General features: G+C 39.5%; 1 pseudogene; it reads left to right on the forward strand.

Annotated features, from left to right (window-relative positions):
* The first annotated feature begins 274 nt into the window (after positions 1 to 274).
* LOC143633030 (boron transporter 1-like) overlaps positions 275 to 17,363 on the forward strand; it is a 35,978-nt pseudogene continuing 18,889 nt past the window's right edge.

Consider the following 17,363-nt stretch of genomic DNA (forward strand, 5'->3'; position numbering starts at 1 on the left):
CCTACTGCAGATGCCGTGCAAGTTTATTTTGTGACTTTCAAGGATTAGCAACTTGTTTCTTTTCTTGTCATGTTTGGTTACTTGTTTGATGTGTACTATGCATGTGTTTCATCACATAACTAAGTGCTTAAACTTGAAGACTTTAAGTGGTTTTATTTCGGGTTTTTTTTTATCTCCTCGTGCTTATTTGATGCTTACTATGCATGTTGTAGTCTTCTTAAAATTTTGTTAAAACACTGTGTTCATGCTAGGCAGCAACCGCTATTGACCCAGTATGCCTGAAAATTTTATAAAAACTCTGGTGAAGGTACGGTAGTATACCTGAAAATTTTATAAAAACTTAACTTTGGTGTGTCAAGTATGATTATAAAAAATTTTAAAAAAAGAATCATTTCAACAATAGTATAGCTTTGTTGAATAAATTATTCAGGAGGATTCATGCATTAGACAAAGTTTTTGTGCATGGACGCTTGTGTGTTACCGTGGCGGATATATGGTTGGTGATACAACGGATGGCTTTGGGTTTTTAGTACGTGAGACACGATTAAACTTTAACGAGACTACACAATATGAATAGCTTTATTCCAACTAAATTTGATCATATACACTTGTTAAGTACCAAGATATAGAACTAGAATATTTCCATCGTTATAAAAGAAACGAGACTTAAGGACTCATCACCATGGGTTGAAACACCTTTTCTAACTCTTTCTCTTCCGAAACTTTCTTAATCTTAAACATGCCATGCCCTTTCAATAAAACATCTAGACTTGAATAAATAAATTAACAAATGACTGATATAAGATATTTTGAAGGGATAAAAATGAAAACTTTAAAAACTGAAAATCTGTTTCTCCCACCCAGTCCGGTTCACTGGTCCAACTGATAATCGACTGGTATAAATGTTGATGATAACAGGGTTTGTGTGTGGACAGCTTTTCTGTTGATCTTGCTATCTATGTTGGGTGCTTGCTCAATCATCAATAGATTCACACAAGTAGCCGGTGAATTTAATTGTAATGCTTTTCATGCAACAAGCTATTAAAGTGAGTTGCATTGTCTTTAAGTTCAACTTAATTCATGTTACTAATAAGCTAATAGTGGCTTAGCATAATGTTCATCTCATAGGGAGTTGTTGAGGATTTTAGTATACCAAAACGTGAAAATCCCAATCAACTTGCATTGCAATCTTCATGGCGTTTTGCAAACGGAATGTTTGCACTGGTTTTATCATTTGGACTTCTCCTTACTTCTTTAATAAAATCGTAAAGCAAGATCGTGGCGTTATGGAACAGGTTGGTGAATTTGATAACATATAATCCAAATCTGTAATTAGCTTTAATAGAACAAGTTGTGATAGATAGTGTATGGATGTGCTTTTGTTGTTTGCAGCTGCTGCAGTAGTAGCAGCAACAACAATAATAATAATAATAATAATAATAATAATAATAATAATAATAAAAGATCAGTAGATATTTGAGTGTTTGGGAACATCAAATTATTTAATGAACTAATAAATAAAACAACCCAGAAAGATATTCTTATGTCAACTAATTAGAGCATTCTCATTCAATTCTTTATTTCCATTTATATAATTATACTAAAATCAATATATTTTCTCTCTCATTTTTAATTAAACAATGCTTTTTTATACATTTATCATTACTTTTTCTCTCTCATTCACTCACAAAAACTTTCAAAAACATTAAAAAATTATAGAGATGAATAGTATATTTCTCCAAATTTAACCATGAACAGAAACATTTTCTCTCTCCTCCTCTCACAATCATTTTTAACCATCTCTAAAAAATGGAGTGTTACACCCCAACCTACGGCGGAATATGCCGGGGCGCGACATAATTGTATCATAGCTCAAAAGACACTAAAATAAATCCAAGTGTCAATATCTAAATTATTAAATTCATATTATTTAAGTACGAAAAGCACAGACATTGTCTCATAGAAATAAACATAACAATTTAATAAAAAGAAATAAATAGTCTTTAATTCATCATGCATCATAAGGTCCAACTACTCTTTAATCCCTTGTTTCTTCATCCAATACAGCTAAATGCGCTATGCGGGAAAACACATAGTTTGTCAACATAAAGTTGAGCAAGTAATCACGGTTTTTGAATACATATAATATAAAAATGACAATTCCTTGCGATAATATGAAATACTACAACTAGCATAACAACAATATAACAATAATATAAAAGTTGTCTTTTCACTCGAATTCCATGGTTAACGAGCTACTCCAACGGCGTATGATCATACTAAATAGGATGAGGATGAGATACCAACCACCAAAATATAAAATAAACACATAGTCACATTTGCACGTATAACTAATTGAGTAATATCATATAACGCAAATAGTGGAATTATAGTGAAAAATGATTTAACGCATAACACCCCCAAAATGTAAAACGGTAAAAAGGGGGATGCGAATTACTTACCTTTAGTGAGTGGATTAGTGAGGATGAGATAATAATAAAAGAAAATGAGGATGAACACGTTCAGGCCTTCGAGATACGTCAACAAAGATGCCCTAATTGATAACGATAGTATAATTAATAAATGAGGAAAAGAATTAATAACAATTTGAGGTTTCATGAGATGCCATTATTGTATCTTAATCGGTTTGAAATATTTGAGATTCGTTTAGGGTTTTTAGGAGATGCATTATTATTATTATTATTATTATTATTATTATTATTAGCAGTAGTAGTAGTATTTGTGTTAATACTATTATTTGGTAAGCGATATATATTTTATCCATATTTATATTTTCAAGTAAAGAGATCTTAAATAAATAATAACCGATACTAAGTATTAATAAACATTATATATATATATATATAAAACATTAATTATATAAAAGAAATTTCATATTATTTATCCTTTCGTTAATTATTTATGCATAAATATATTTATATAAAAATACATAATCTATATACATTTATATATAGGAAACTATGACGCGAAACCACGGGCAAAATAATACTTTTGAGGTTCGGTTTTGTTAAAACAAAGTTTATTTAATATTATATTATGATTATAATAAAAATAAAACCAAGAATTAAGCAAAAATAAACTAGAAATGAAAAACCGGGTCCAGGGGGTTCGAACCCGCGCCTGGACCGGTTCCAGAGTCTTAACCTCCACGCATACCAGCCAGCGAGCTTGTGTGTTGGTTTGTTAAATCTTTCCCTCAGATAATACTTAACCAGTTTCAACGATTCATCCCAACCCAAACATAAACCCTAGAATCTTGAACTTGTTGATTTGTTTGTTGTTTGTTTAAATTGATCTGGGGGTTTTGGTTATCGATTAAAAACGAATTAAATACATAATTTAATTACCGGAATTTGTGCGAGAACAAGGGAGGACGACGAACAGACTTTGCGGCCTGGATTTAGACTTAAATCGCACCTTAACAGCTTCGTATGAAGCAATTAGATTAGGGTTTGTGATCGCGATGAAGAGAGGATGTTGTGTGCACGTTTAATTGAATTATGGACGTGTTTATATAGTGTTTTAGGGTCGGTTAAAGCCGCGATTCGTTTAGGCCGTAATAGCTGTGATTTTGATATCGTTTTCCATAATTAAAACATCGGTGTGATGCGTTTCTTGGTACCAAACGATTTTATGAGATCAATTTTGATTATAGCAGCTGAAAATTGAGGAACAAGCAAGAAGGGGGGGGGGGTATGTTGTCGACGGTGGTGTTGATGGGATGGAGAGAAAAATATTTGGTATTTGCAAGAAGGTCCCTCATCTTTTATGGTGGGTGTAAAAATGGTTAAAGGTTTAGTTGAGGGGTTGATTTGTATATTTTGATACTTAGAATAATAACCGAAACTAAGTCGGTGTCGAGAAATAAATGATCAACAAATTTATTAATTTGGTTTATTAAAATAGAACGAAAAATAAAATTTTAAACGGGTTGGGTTTTAGAATCCGAAATTTAACGAATGTTATAGTATTTACAACTTTTTGAAAATTTCGTCCCGAAATTAGAAAAAAATTAAAAATAAGAATAAACCCGAATTACTAAATTATTTCCCTAATGAACCGAAACAACACATACGTTCAAGTGACCCAGAAAACACTACAAATGGGTAGTATGACAAGTCCACTTATATATAGGATGTACCAGCGGCGTATCCACCACGACCTTATCATATTATATATCATTTGTATCGTTGCCCTATAGTCCCTCGGTTCTAAGTTGTTCGCACACCAACGTACCAACCATGACTTCCATGCGAGGGTTTCGATAATTGTGCGTGCACTCATAATTACTTATTTCGTCGCATGGTCCGCATATTTCGTTCCGTTGGGTGGGTTAAAAATCATACATACACATTTAAGAAAAAAATCTTTTTTTTAATTCAGAATAAAGGCGAAACGGAAGTTAACAACCATTGAAAAATAAAGAGAACCCTTACACTCAAACATCAAGATAACTAGTGTAACACCAAAACGATTGAACAAGCTTAAATATCGAAATTCTTAGAGTTAGTGAATATCGAGATAGAACGTTTGAAAGACGTACAAGTTGTCGGGTATTAAAACCAAAAATAAAAACTCTTGCTATAAAATAATCATCACAATAGTTAAGTTGAATTTGCAAAACATTGGGGGTCGTGAGGGGCAACAATAAAAAAATTGTGTAACATATGATAACCATAAGAAACTAACAAAATTGGAGAAATAATGACGCAAAGTTGTTAGTTGCTATATTCCCGAGGAAGTTTTCGCCGTTACGGGGAGGGTGTAAATTGATGGTGCTCATATTGAAATAATGATAAATCATAAATGAGAATATAAAAACAATAAAATAAAATGCATGCATAGGGCTCCTATTAGATAGCTATGTCTTAACCAAGCACACAACCCCGGTTCGAAAGTGACCGGTCATAGGCAGCCCAGATTACGGTTCCTATTATATAACCAGTTATATAGCCATGCACATGGTCCCGGTTTCCATTAACGATTACATTTGAGGTCATCGGTCATAGGTCATTAAATTGAGTTGATCATGAGCAAACAACTATAATTCTAAAGATAAATATAAGCAATGCGTGTCGTGCTTTATGAGGGGAGTAAGTGAAGATAGATATACCAAATGTAAACACGATTTTATTAATAATATTGAAAAATTTGAGTACAAGGAGACATTATTCAAAAGAGAAGAAGAAAAACAAAAATACTAAATGCGAACGGAATAAAAAAAATGTTGCTTGCAGCGTTTGTCTTCTCGGGGTAAGTAGGTCTTTGGGCATCAGGACTAGTGTGAAGTGGTGCCATGATTCCTAAGTTGCAATTCATTGGCGTTGATGTAGTACACACGTCCTTGCGTGCCTTGATTGGCTTGATTCGTTTGGGTTTGCTCGGCTTGGATTGGCTGAGGTTGAATAGCTTGGATGGGTTGGGCCTGCATTAGTTGGGCTTGGTCGTCTTGGGGTTGGAAAGTTTGGGCTTGATATATTTGGAGTTGGTTGGTTGGGCTTGGGTAGGTTTGAATTTGATAAACGAGTTTTGGGCATGTGTTGCGAAGGTGGTTTGGGCTACCGCAATGATAGCAGGCTCGTGTAGTTGGGAGAGATGGAGCATAAGGTATGGCATATGGTTGGGAAAATGATTGAGTGATGGGTTGGGGAATAGGGGAGTTGAGTTGCGTTTTCATAGGCTCTCGACAATATTGGGTGAGGTGGCCGAATCGGTGGCAATTAGTACATACTCGGCAAGTGGATTGGGCTGGATGGTGACGTTGGCAAGTGTTGCAATATGGGTGTGGGCTGATGTATGGTTTCTTGGTGGGAGGGGCTTGTTGGGCTTGTGATTGGGCTAAGACATAGTTTTGTAAGTTGGGCTTTCATTTGTTATTGTGGTAATGAGATGAGTTATGGTTGTGGTTGTGTTTAGAGGATTCGGGCCTTGTGGATTCGGGCTTGGACTCTTTAGCGGGCTCGGTTGTGTTTAGAGGATCCGGGCCTTGTGGATTCGGGCTTGGACTCTTTAGCGGGCTCGGATGCAGGCTTATCGTTGGGCTTCTTGGAACTCTTCCACGTCAGGGTCCCGGCCTTAACGTGGTTTTCAGTGAGGGTACCGGCTAGGGTAATGGCACCATGAAGTTCCTTCGGGTCACGACTAAGGACGGAATCTTGGATTTGCATCGGCAAACCCGTGATGTACTTATCAATGGCACGCTCCAAAGGAGTAACCATATGCGGGATAAGGACGCTCAATTCGTGGAATCGGTTGTTGTAAGCGGTATTATCACCTCCCTCTTGCTTCAAATTCCAGAATTCTTCTTCCAACTTCCGGAGTTCATATTTCGGACAGAATTGGTCTAACATGAGCTTCTTGAGGTCATCCCATGGCAAGGCCATGGCAACCTCAGCCCCAAGGTCTCTCTTTTTTCTATTCCACCAAGTAAGAGCACTAAATCTGAAGACTCTTGATGCATACGTGGTCTTCTTGTCATCCGGACATACACAGCAGAGGAACACGCTCTCCATGTGCTTGAACCATTGAAGAAGGGTTGTAGCACCCTCAGTCCCAAAGTAATCGGTCAGGTTAGCGTTGGTGAATTGTTTGATAGAGAAAACATTAGGGTTCGTGGGAACATTAGCAACATTCACGGCTTGGAGTTGAGAGATGACTATTGGCAGGGCTTCCACGATTTCTTTCGTAATGCGAGATGACATGCAACGGCCAGAGTTGCCGACGGGGCGTTTACGGTTAATGAGACCAGAAGACATACTGCAAGGGTAAAATGTGTAAACTTTATGAGACTTGGGAAGATATTGTAAATTTATAAGTTTGTGTAAATTGATGCTTGTGAATTCTATTTAACAATTTGAGGTTGAGTTCGTGGTTGAGGTTGAGAATGATGTCATTTATGAGGCTTGATTTTATAAGTGTTGACGCTTATGAGGAATAAATAAATATAACATAACTTAAAATTGAAATATAAAGTTTCATTTGTTGGTTAGGATTTCATGAACCACCATGGTTCCTTCCAACGAAATAAATAAATAAATATAACTTAAAATTGAAATATAACGTTTCATTTGTTGGTTAGATTTCATGAACCACCATGGTTCCTTCCAAATAAATGAAAATATCGAAAACCAAAAGTAATTGTTGAAATATTCATGTATTAATTTCACAAAATCGTTGAAAATTGAGTTGTGAGGGGTGTTGAGATAGGTGGTTGAAGTACTTCGGGAACCACCCCGTATTTGTGTACTTCACCCAACTATTCAACTAAAACACAATATGGAAAACCGAGTTTAGCCACGTATCACCGTGAATTCGGTTATAAATTAAGGATGTGATCGTCACACGACCACGATTGATGTGAACGTTTGGTGTGATACGCTTTGGCTTAACAAGTTTCACACTCACACCTCACCCTCCAGGAAAGCAACCAGGTCTCACGGCTGATTGAGATTTATGCGCATTGCATTTCCTTAGGCTTGCAAGCCTTGGTGTCAAGGGATTGGTGTACAGGTGTGTCCCCCTTACAGTTACTACGTATCCATTACACGAATCATCCTCAAGGAGAGAGGAAGTAAAAGGTGGGAATTCTTAAGGAATTTCGCGATTTAAAAATCGTCCTAAAATTTTGAAAAATGATTTTGAGGCATAGCCTCGGACAAGTGTGTGCTTTCGTGTACAATTGTATATATGATAAACAATTTAAATAAATTAAGCTATGTACAAAAATTTAAACAAGTAGGGTGCACACGTATAGGGACCCTAAGCATGCTACTAGGTCGTTACGTCTAACGACCTATCTTATAGCCTTCGGCTTTGATACCAATCTATCACACCCCAACCTACGGCGGAATATGTCGGGGCGCGACATAATTGTATCATAGCTCAAAAGACACTAAAATAAATCCATGTGTTAATATCTAAATTATTAAATTCATATTATTCAAGTACGCAAAAGCACAAACATTGTCTCATAGAAATAAACATAAAAATTTAATAAAAAGAAATAAATAGTCTTTAATTCATCATGCATCCTAAGGTCCAACTACTCTTTAATCTCTTGTTTCTTCATCCAATATAGCTACCTGCGCCATGCGGGAAAATACATAGTTTGTCAACATAAAGTTGAGCAAGTAATAACGGTTTTTGAATGCATATAATATAAAAATGACAATTCCTTGCGATAATATGAAATACTACCACTAGCATAACAACAATATAACAATAGTATAAAAGTTGTCTTTTCACTCGAATCACATGGATAACGAGCTACTCCGACGGCGTATGATCATAATAATGAGGATGAGGATGGGGATGAGATACAAACCACCAAAACATAAAATAAACACATAGTCACATTTGCACGTATAACTAATTGAGCAATATCATATAACGCAAATACTGGAATTGTAATGAAAAATGATTTAACGCATAACGCCCCCAAAATGTAAAACGGTAAAACGGGGGATGTGAATTACTTACCTTTAGTGAGTGGATTAGTGAGGATGAGATAATAATAAAAGAAAATGAGTAAACACGTTCAAGCCTTCGAGATACGTCAACAAAGATGCCCTAATTGTTAACGATAGTATAATTAATAAATGAGGAAAAGAATTAATAACAATTTGAGGTTTCATGAGATGCCATTATTGTATCTTAATCGGTTTGAAAAATTTGAGAGTCGTTTAGGGTTTTTAGGAGATGCATTATTTATTGTTATTATTATTATTATTATTATTATTATTAGTAGTAGTAGAAGTATTTGTGTTAATACTATTATTTGGTAAGCGATATATATTTTATCCATATTTATATTTTCAAGTAAATAGATCTTAAATAAATAATAACCGATACTAAGTATTAATAAACATTATATATATATATATAAAACATTAATTATATAAAAGAAATTTCATATTATTTATCCTTTCGTTAATTATTTATGCATAAATATATTTATATAAAAATATATAATCTATATACATTTATAGATAAGAAACTATGACGCGAAACCACGGGCAAAATAATACTTTCGAGGTTCGGTTTTGTTAAAACAAAGTTTATTTAATATTATATTATGATTATAATAAAAATAAAACCAAGAATTAAGCAAAAATAAACTAGAAATGAAAAACCGAGTCCACGGGGTTCGAACCCGCGCCTGGACCGGTTCCTGAGTCTTAACCTCCACGCATACAAGCCAGCGAGCTTGTGTGTTGGTTTGTTAAATCTTTCCCTCAGATAATACTTAACCAGTTTCAACGATTCATCCCAACCCAAACATAAATATGACAAACTGAAAATTTTTCTTACTTTTTCAGACACTCATCACGAAATGACTCAAATTTTCGGGACGAAAATTCTTTAACATGGGAATGATGTGACAATCGTCAATTTCAGGTTAACCCCGTTAACTCAACTCCGTCAATTCAAACTTTAAGATCGTTGAATCTATAACGCACACTTCGTTACATTTAAACTAGGGTTTAAATGACGCTTAAACACTTACTACATGTGTAGTCTTTCGGGATTTGCACCGAAACGCAAACGAGTTGACGCAAACGATTGATAAACAAACGACAAACGTCAAAACAATAATTATGTGTTAATTATGTGTTAGATATATGTGTGTTACTTGATTGTTATGTGGAATGTTAAACAAGAAACAGGAACCAACTATTTAGGCTAGAGATGTAACATTTGGAAGTTTAGGGACTAGAGTGTAACTTGTATATCTATAAATATATCATTATCACAAACCCTAACTCCTCTCCTTCCCCTCACAAAAACCGACGGCAGCTAGACCCCCCCCCTCCGTGCGATCGGCTCACAAACACACACCAAACACTTGGTTTTAATCTTGGGTTTTCACAATTGAAGCATCCTACACCCGTTTCTAATCATCTCCTACCTTCCTCTTGCTTGTATTGGTGTTTTGAAGGTATAACTTGCAAACCCTAGGTCCGACTTTTTCCTATGCATGGTGTTCATATGATTCTTGTTTATTTGATGGTGTATTAGTGATGATTTGATAACTAGTTTTGATAGTATTGCATGTTAATTGTTGTGTCATTGATTGTGAGTGCAAATAAAACCCTAATCTTGTATGTATGGTGTAATTGATATGCATGGATAGTAGTTATAGTGTCTAGAGGGTTATATGGATGCATGATAGTTCATAGATTGTTATTATGTTGAGTTTTGATGTGAACAGATTCTGGACAGAATGTATATACGATGTTTAAGTGACTGTAACGAAGTGTAAACGTGAGAATTGGTTGAGATTGTGGGTACTGCAGTAAACTAGGTTGAGTCTAGTTTTCATGAAGTATAAGTTTGTAATTTTTGGACAAGTATAAGTGTACTTTTATGATTTTACAAAAAGGTGGTGCAAAGCTGAGCTGTTAGACCTGCTGTTAGGTTATGTTGTAAATGTTATATCTCATGAACTACGAGACCAATTGGGTTGGTTCCACTTCTGGAAGTTGACTCATTGAGTTAGGAACCAAACCCAAGTGGTCTTGCATTTATTGGATTTTTCGTTTAACGGGAATTGCAAATAACATTCTGTTGCGCATGAATCTGACTGATATGAGTTTGCTGTAATGTTTTGGTCATTATAAGAAAAATATGCGGAATAAAAATAAGATAAAATATGTTCTGGAAACCTAAGATATGTATGCTTCTGTGGTGATTTTTGGTGAATTAATTGAGACGTTATGATCGGTGAACTAGTGCAATCTTTCAAGTAAAAATTCTGTCATAATGAAATTAGCTGCTGAGTTGTGTAAAAATGCATGAAATATGATAGTTTTTATATAATTGTTGTGTTTTGACCAAAATACCCTTGCGGGGAATAGTTGTAAATTGATTGCCATGAATTGACCAAATTGCCCTTATGGGGAATAATGGTTAGTTAATCTTTGTTTGTTGACCAAAATGCCCTTACGGGGATAATTGTTAGTAAAGTATGTTGTTAGTACGTGACACGAAAGTAATTGCTCACTCATGTATTGTATCACAATTGTACTTGTTTAAGTCACACACAATTCACAAACGAAACACGAAATATGTTACGTGCATAGGTATTATGTGCCGAGTCTAGAGACTCGTTAAACGTACCGATACTTAGAAAATCTCTTTGTTATTTAGAACGCTAGAGAGTTTCTACGACGCACATCACTTGGTGATCTAGATCGGGATATTCTTCGCAAACAGTGAGTTTCAGTTACCCCGCTCTTTGAACTGTTTTCAAACGTTTTTCACTTGGGGGAGATAACATACTCCGATAAACATATTTTCTGAGATAAACGCATATTTAAGATTTTGTTATAAATTATATATCACTTGTAAAGGCTAAGCGGCAAACGTAACATTTGAAGTCCCACACATCGGACCGGTTAATATTTGGAATAGCGAGTCACTGTTGAGTAGTACTACTGGGTTTGACAAACCCCACCCGACGTTAAGCTCAACTGGAGGTTGAGTGGGTGTAATTTTGGCTAACACTTACCATGGTCTGGATTGACCTGGTGACGGGCACTTGATAAACAGTCAGCTTCGGTCGCGAACCACTTAGCGATACTTGTTGTATAGATTAGCTACCTATCGATATATAATTTGACATAACACTATCTGGTAATGCAACACTTAAACGTCGTAACGAGGTTACGCAACACTTAAACGTCGTAACGAGGTTACGCAACACTGCAACGCCGTAACGAGGTTACGCAAAACGCTAAACGATTTATCTTATTTAACTTGTGAACTCACCAACCTTGTGTTGACACTTTTAGTATGCTATTCTCAGGTAGCCGAGGCGGGCGCGCGGTTTAGGAGCATGCATTAAACGAAAATACTTATATTCTGCAAACTTAATCTTAACAGTTACATTTGGTTTTAAGTCGTCCTGCGTGACGCAACTTTTGAATTAAGGTTTTACGCTTCCGCACTTACTTACATTTAAACGTTTTTCTTTGGTTTGATTATAACTAATGATTCCGATCCTGCCAGTTCACACCCTCTGACGGTAAAACTCCGTTAGTGGATTTTGAGGGTGTGACAGATTGGTATCAGAGCCATTGGTTATAGCGAACTAGAAGCTGCATGCATACTAGACTATAACCGCGACGACCCATTAGTTATAATGATACGCACTGCATAGGTTTGTGTAGTCTTGAAATCTTATTTCTTTACCTCTTTCACTCATACGCGCGCACATACACGGCTTACCTGTAGGAATGTCGACGCCACCCTCATCATCATCCGATTCGATGATGCATGCTCACGGGAAGGAACCGCAGTTACCTACCACCTCGCCACCCCGTGTAGTCCCGGAACTCGAAGCTCCTGCACCGAAGAGGTACCGCCTATCCGGAGGCATGTATGAAAACGACGTTAGCTGGGATTGGTACCCCAACATGATCAGACGTATGGTCTATCGCGAACAAGTTCCCCCATTGCCTCACCCGAACCATCCTGCTTATCCTAACACCCTACCACCCATAACCGAACCTGTGGAGCGAGTTCTCGCAGCTGTCGTTTCTTGTTTGGAGCGTGATGTGGGTTACATGCGCTACACGAGAGAAAATGTTGCCAGACTGTTTAAAGACGGAACCGAGACTCAGGAGGAGATTGCCCGCATGGCAGCGGCAATGAAAGAATTGCAAGAGACTAGGGAGCAACAAACGAAGGTTATGATGAAGATGCAAGCCGAGGTGATAGACTTGCAAGAGCAACTCCAAGAAGCAAGGACCCGAACTGAGATAGCACTCGAGCGTTGCGATGACCTACAAATGCAACTTGCTCAGAACGCAGCAGAACCTGAGGCAGAGCCTGAGGCCGAGCCCGAGGCAGAGCCTGAAGTAGAACCTGAAGAAGATCCCGAAGAGGAGCCAGAGGAAGGAAATGGCCGGAAGAAACGCTGGACGAGGACGTGGTAACATCAGCATGACTGCAGCTGAACTTCAAACTCTGCTGAATGACCATGTTGCTGCCGCTTTAGCCGCACACGTTCAGAATCAAACAGGAGGTCCGAATGGAACATGTACCTTCAAGAACTACCTTGACTGCAGGCCCAGTACGTTTAAGGGCACTGAGGGAGCTATAGGCTTCCTGCGTTGGGCTGAGAAGGCCTAGTCGGCCTTTGAGATGTGTAACTGTCCCCCTGCCAATAGGGTCAAATTCGCTGCTGGGACACTTGAGGATTCCGCCCTCACTTGGTGGAATTCGAACGTCCAGATCCTTGGATTGGAACTGGCTAACGCGATGAACTGGGAGGAGTTCAAAAGCATGATGCGAGAGGAGTACTTTCCGAGGGAAGACATTTCGAAGTTAGAGTCGGAGTTTTGGTCGATGAAGATGGTGGGTTCGGAGATTGAAGCCTACACTACTCGTTCGCACGAGTTGGCTGTGATGTGTCCGCGGATGGTGGATCCGCCGAGCAAGAGGATAGAGATGTACATTGATGGGTTAGCACCACAGATTCAGGGTATGGTGACGTCTTCCAGACCAGCCACGATCCAGCAAGCGATCCGTTTGGCTCACAAACTGACGGATCAGGCTGTGACCCAGGGTGCGTTACCACCGAGGGGTTCGACCGTTAAAGCCCGTGACAACCAGAGTAACGACAATAACAACAACAGCAACCCGAACAGCGGGAAGAGAAAGTTTGACAACACCAGATCTTCATCCTCAAACCTCCCACCGCAACAACACTACCGTAAGCCCGAATTTACTCGGAGCTTTAACACTCAGAATCACAACAACAACAACAACGGTAGCGGGCAGGTTTCGAGCGGATATGCTGGGAAATATCCAAAGTGCAACAGGTGCAACTTTCATCATGTTGGTCAGTGTGACTGTGTCAAGTGTCAAAGATGCGGAAAGATAGGTCACCAAGCGAAGGAATGTAGAGTTGACCTTGCGGCGAAGGGTGCTCCTAAGCCACCGATGACGACTAAGGGATGTTTTGAATGTGGACAGGAAGGTCATTTCCGGAAGGATTGCCCCAAGCTGAAACAGAATGACAATAATGGGGGTAATAGAAGTGGCAGTAATGGTGGAGGAAATGGCAAAGGAAGAGCGTTTGTGATTGGATCGGGTCAAGCCCGCAATGATCTGCATGTGGTGTCTGGTAAGTTCCCTGTAAACGATTGTTTTGCTTCTGTTTTGTTTGACACTGGAGCTGATAGGAGTTTTGTGTCAAAAACTTTTAGCCAACTTTTAGACCTTACTCCAACCCCGTTAGACGCTAAGTTTCCTGTTGAATTAGCTAACGGTAAAACTGTAGTAACAACTCATATACTTGCGGGATGTAAGTTGAAACTATCAGGTCGTGTCTTTGACATCGACCTTATTCCTTTTACGCTTAGTAGTTTCGATGTCGTTGTCGGCATGGACTGGTTATCCGAGAACCGAGCGGAGATTATATGCCATGATAAGATAGTCCATATTACCACCCCTTCCGGCGAGATCATTTCGGTCCGAGGCGAGAGAAGCGGCATGACCACCAGCGTCATTACCCTTTTGAAGGCACAGAAGTATCTACGAAAGGGTCATCCGGCAATTTTGGCGCAGATTGTTGAGAAACCCGCGGAGGAGAAACGAAGTGAAGACATACCGGTTGTGCGAGACTTTCCGGAAGTTTTCCCGGAGGATTTGCCCGGACTCCCTCCTATTCGTCAAGTCGAATTCCAAATCGAGTTGACACCCGGTGCAGCACCCATAGCACGAGCCCCGTATCGACTCGCACCGGCGGAACTTCAGGAGTTGTCCACTCAGTTGCAAGATTTGTTGGATAAAGGTTTTATCCGACCTAGCTCATCGCCATGGGGAGCCCCTGTCTTGTTTGTCCGAAAGAAAGACGGGACTTTCCGAATGTGCATCGACTACCGGGAGTTGAACAAGGTGACGGTCAAGAACCGTTATCCTTTACCTCGAATTGATGATTTGTTTGACCAGCTTCAGGGATCGAGTTACTACTCGAAGATCGATCTACGATCCGGTTACCACCAGCTGAGAGTGCGCGAAGAAGATATTTCAAAGACGGCTTTCAGAACACGGTATGGTCACTACGAGTTTTTGGTTATGCCTTTTGGCCTAACCAACGCGCCAGCTGTATTTATGGATCTCATGAATCGAGTATGCAAGGCGTACCTCGACAAGTTTGTGATTGTTTTCATTGATGATATTCTCGTCTACTCCAAGAACGAGACTGACCACGAAGAGCACTTAAGGATAATTCTGGAACTACTGAAGAAGGAACAACTGTATGCTAAACTCTCGAAATGTGAATTTTGGCTTCGCGAGGTTCACTTTTTAGGACATGTGATCAACGAGAATGGTATCCATGTCGATCCCGGTAAGGTAGAGGCCATCAAAAACTGGGAAGCACCTAAGACTCCGACTGAGGTGCGACAATTCCTAGGACTGGCCGGCTACTACCGGCGTTTCATCGAGGGATTTTCAAAGATTGCTCAACCCCTCACCGCTTTGACTCACAAGGGCACTAAGTACAACTGGGGCGACGCGCAAGAATCCGCTTTTCAACTGTTGAAAACCAAGCTTTGTAGCGCCCCTATTTTAGCCCTCCCCGAGGGAACGGAAAATTTTGAGGTACACTGTGACGCATCTATACAAGGTCTCGGTTGTGTGCTGATGCAACTCGAGAAGGTTATAGCCTACGCCTCTCGACAACTACGGGTTCACGAGAAGAACTATACGACCCACGATTTGGAACTCGGAGCTGTAGTGTTTGCTCTTAAGATATGGAGGCATTACTTGTACGGTACCAAGTTTACCATTTACACCGACCACAAGAGTCTCCAACATATCTACGATCAGAAGGAGCTGAACATGCGACAGCGTCGTTGGGTCGAGCTGCTTAAAGATTATAATTGTGCCATCAAGTACCACCCTGGCAAGGCCAATGTGGTGGCCGACGCCCTCAGCAGAAAAGAAACAGATAAACCCAGACGGGTGAGAGCATTGCAACTCACGATTCATGCCAGCTTACCCGATCAGATTCGCGATGCGCAACTGGAAGCTTTGAAAGGTGATAATTTTCCATCGGAACTCATGCGGGGCATGAGCAAGCAACTTGAAACCAAATCGGACGGGGTCCGATATTTTGAGAACCGGATTTGGGTTCCACGATACAGAGAGTTGAGAACTCTAGTGATGGACGAAGCTCACAAGTCCCGATATTCTATCCACCCTGGCTCAGATAAAATGTATCATGATTTAAAGGCACTTTACTGGTGGCCGAACATGAAAGCCGACATTGCCACCTACGTGAGCAAATGTTTGACTTGTGCCAGAGTCAAGATAGAATACCAGAAACCATCTGGTCTACTGCAACAACCGGAACTCCCAATGTGGAAATGGGAACACATCTCAATGGATTTTATTACGGGTTTGCCTAAGACACCGACGGGATGCGATACCATCTGGGTGATCGTTGACCGGTTGACTAAATCGGCACACTTCCTAGAAATTAAGGAAACAAACAAAATGGAAAGACTGACTCGTGTCTACATGAAGGAAGTAGTGTCGAGACACGGAGTGCCTGTCTCGATCATTTCCGATCGAGATTCTCATTTTACCTCACACTTTTGGAAGTCGCTGCAAAGCGCACTGGGCACCCGTCTCGATATGAGTACAGCATACCATCCTCAGACGGATGGGCAAAGTGAACGGACTATTCAGACCCTGGAGGATATGTTGCGTGCATGCGTTTTAGAGTTCGGAAAAAGTTGGGAACCCCACTTACCCTTGGTAGAGTTTTCGTATAATAACAGCTACTACGCAAGTATTATGGCAGCGCCGTTTGAAGCGCTGTACGGACGGAAGTGTCGATCACCACTCTGCTGGGCAGAGGTGGGTGATAGCCAAATCACTGGTCCGGAACTGGTACTCGAAACCTCGGAAAAGATTGTTCAAATCCGAAATCGCATGGCAGCAGCACGAGATCGCCAAAAGAGTTACGCCGACAAGCGCCGAAAACCTCTCGAATTTCAAGTGAACGATCGGGTGTTACTCAAAGTCTCACCTTGGAAAGGTGTGGTTCGCTTTGGGAAGCGAAACAAACTCAACCCACGGTATGTTGGTCCGTACCGGATAACTGAGCGCATTGGTCCGGTGGCGTACCGACTGGACCTACCAACAGAACTCAGTGGCGTACACGATGTATTCCACGTATCAAATTTGAAGAAATGCCTGTCTGATGAAACCCAAGTAGTCCCTTTGGAGGAACTACAAGTTGATGAACAGTTACGGTTCATTGAGGAACCAGTCGAGGTTTTGGATTGGGAAACCAAAACGCTCAAGCACAGCAAAATTCCAAT

Source organism: Bidens hawaiensis, unplaced genomic scaffold (assembly GCF_021521415.1).
Source record: "Bidens hawaiensis isolate Kalapana, Puna unplaced genomic scaffold, B.hawaiensis_p1.1 tig00006604_1, whole genome shotgun sequence".
NCBI classification, from domain to species: domain Eukaryota; kingdom Viridiplantae; phylum Streptophyta; class Magnoliopsida; order Asterales; family Asteraceae; genus Bidens; species Bidens hawaiensis.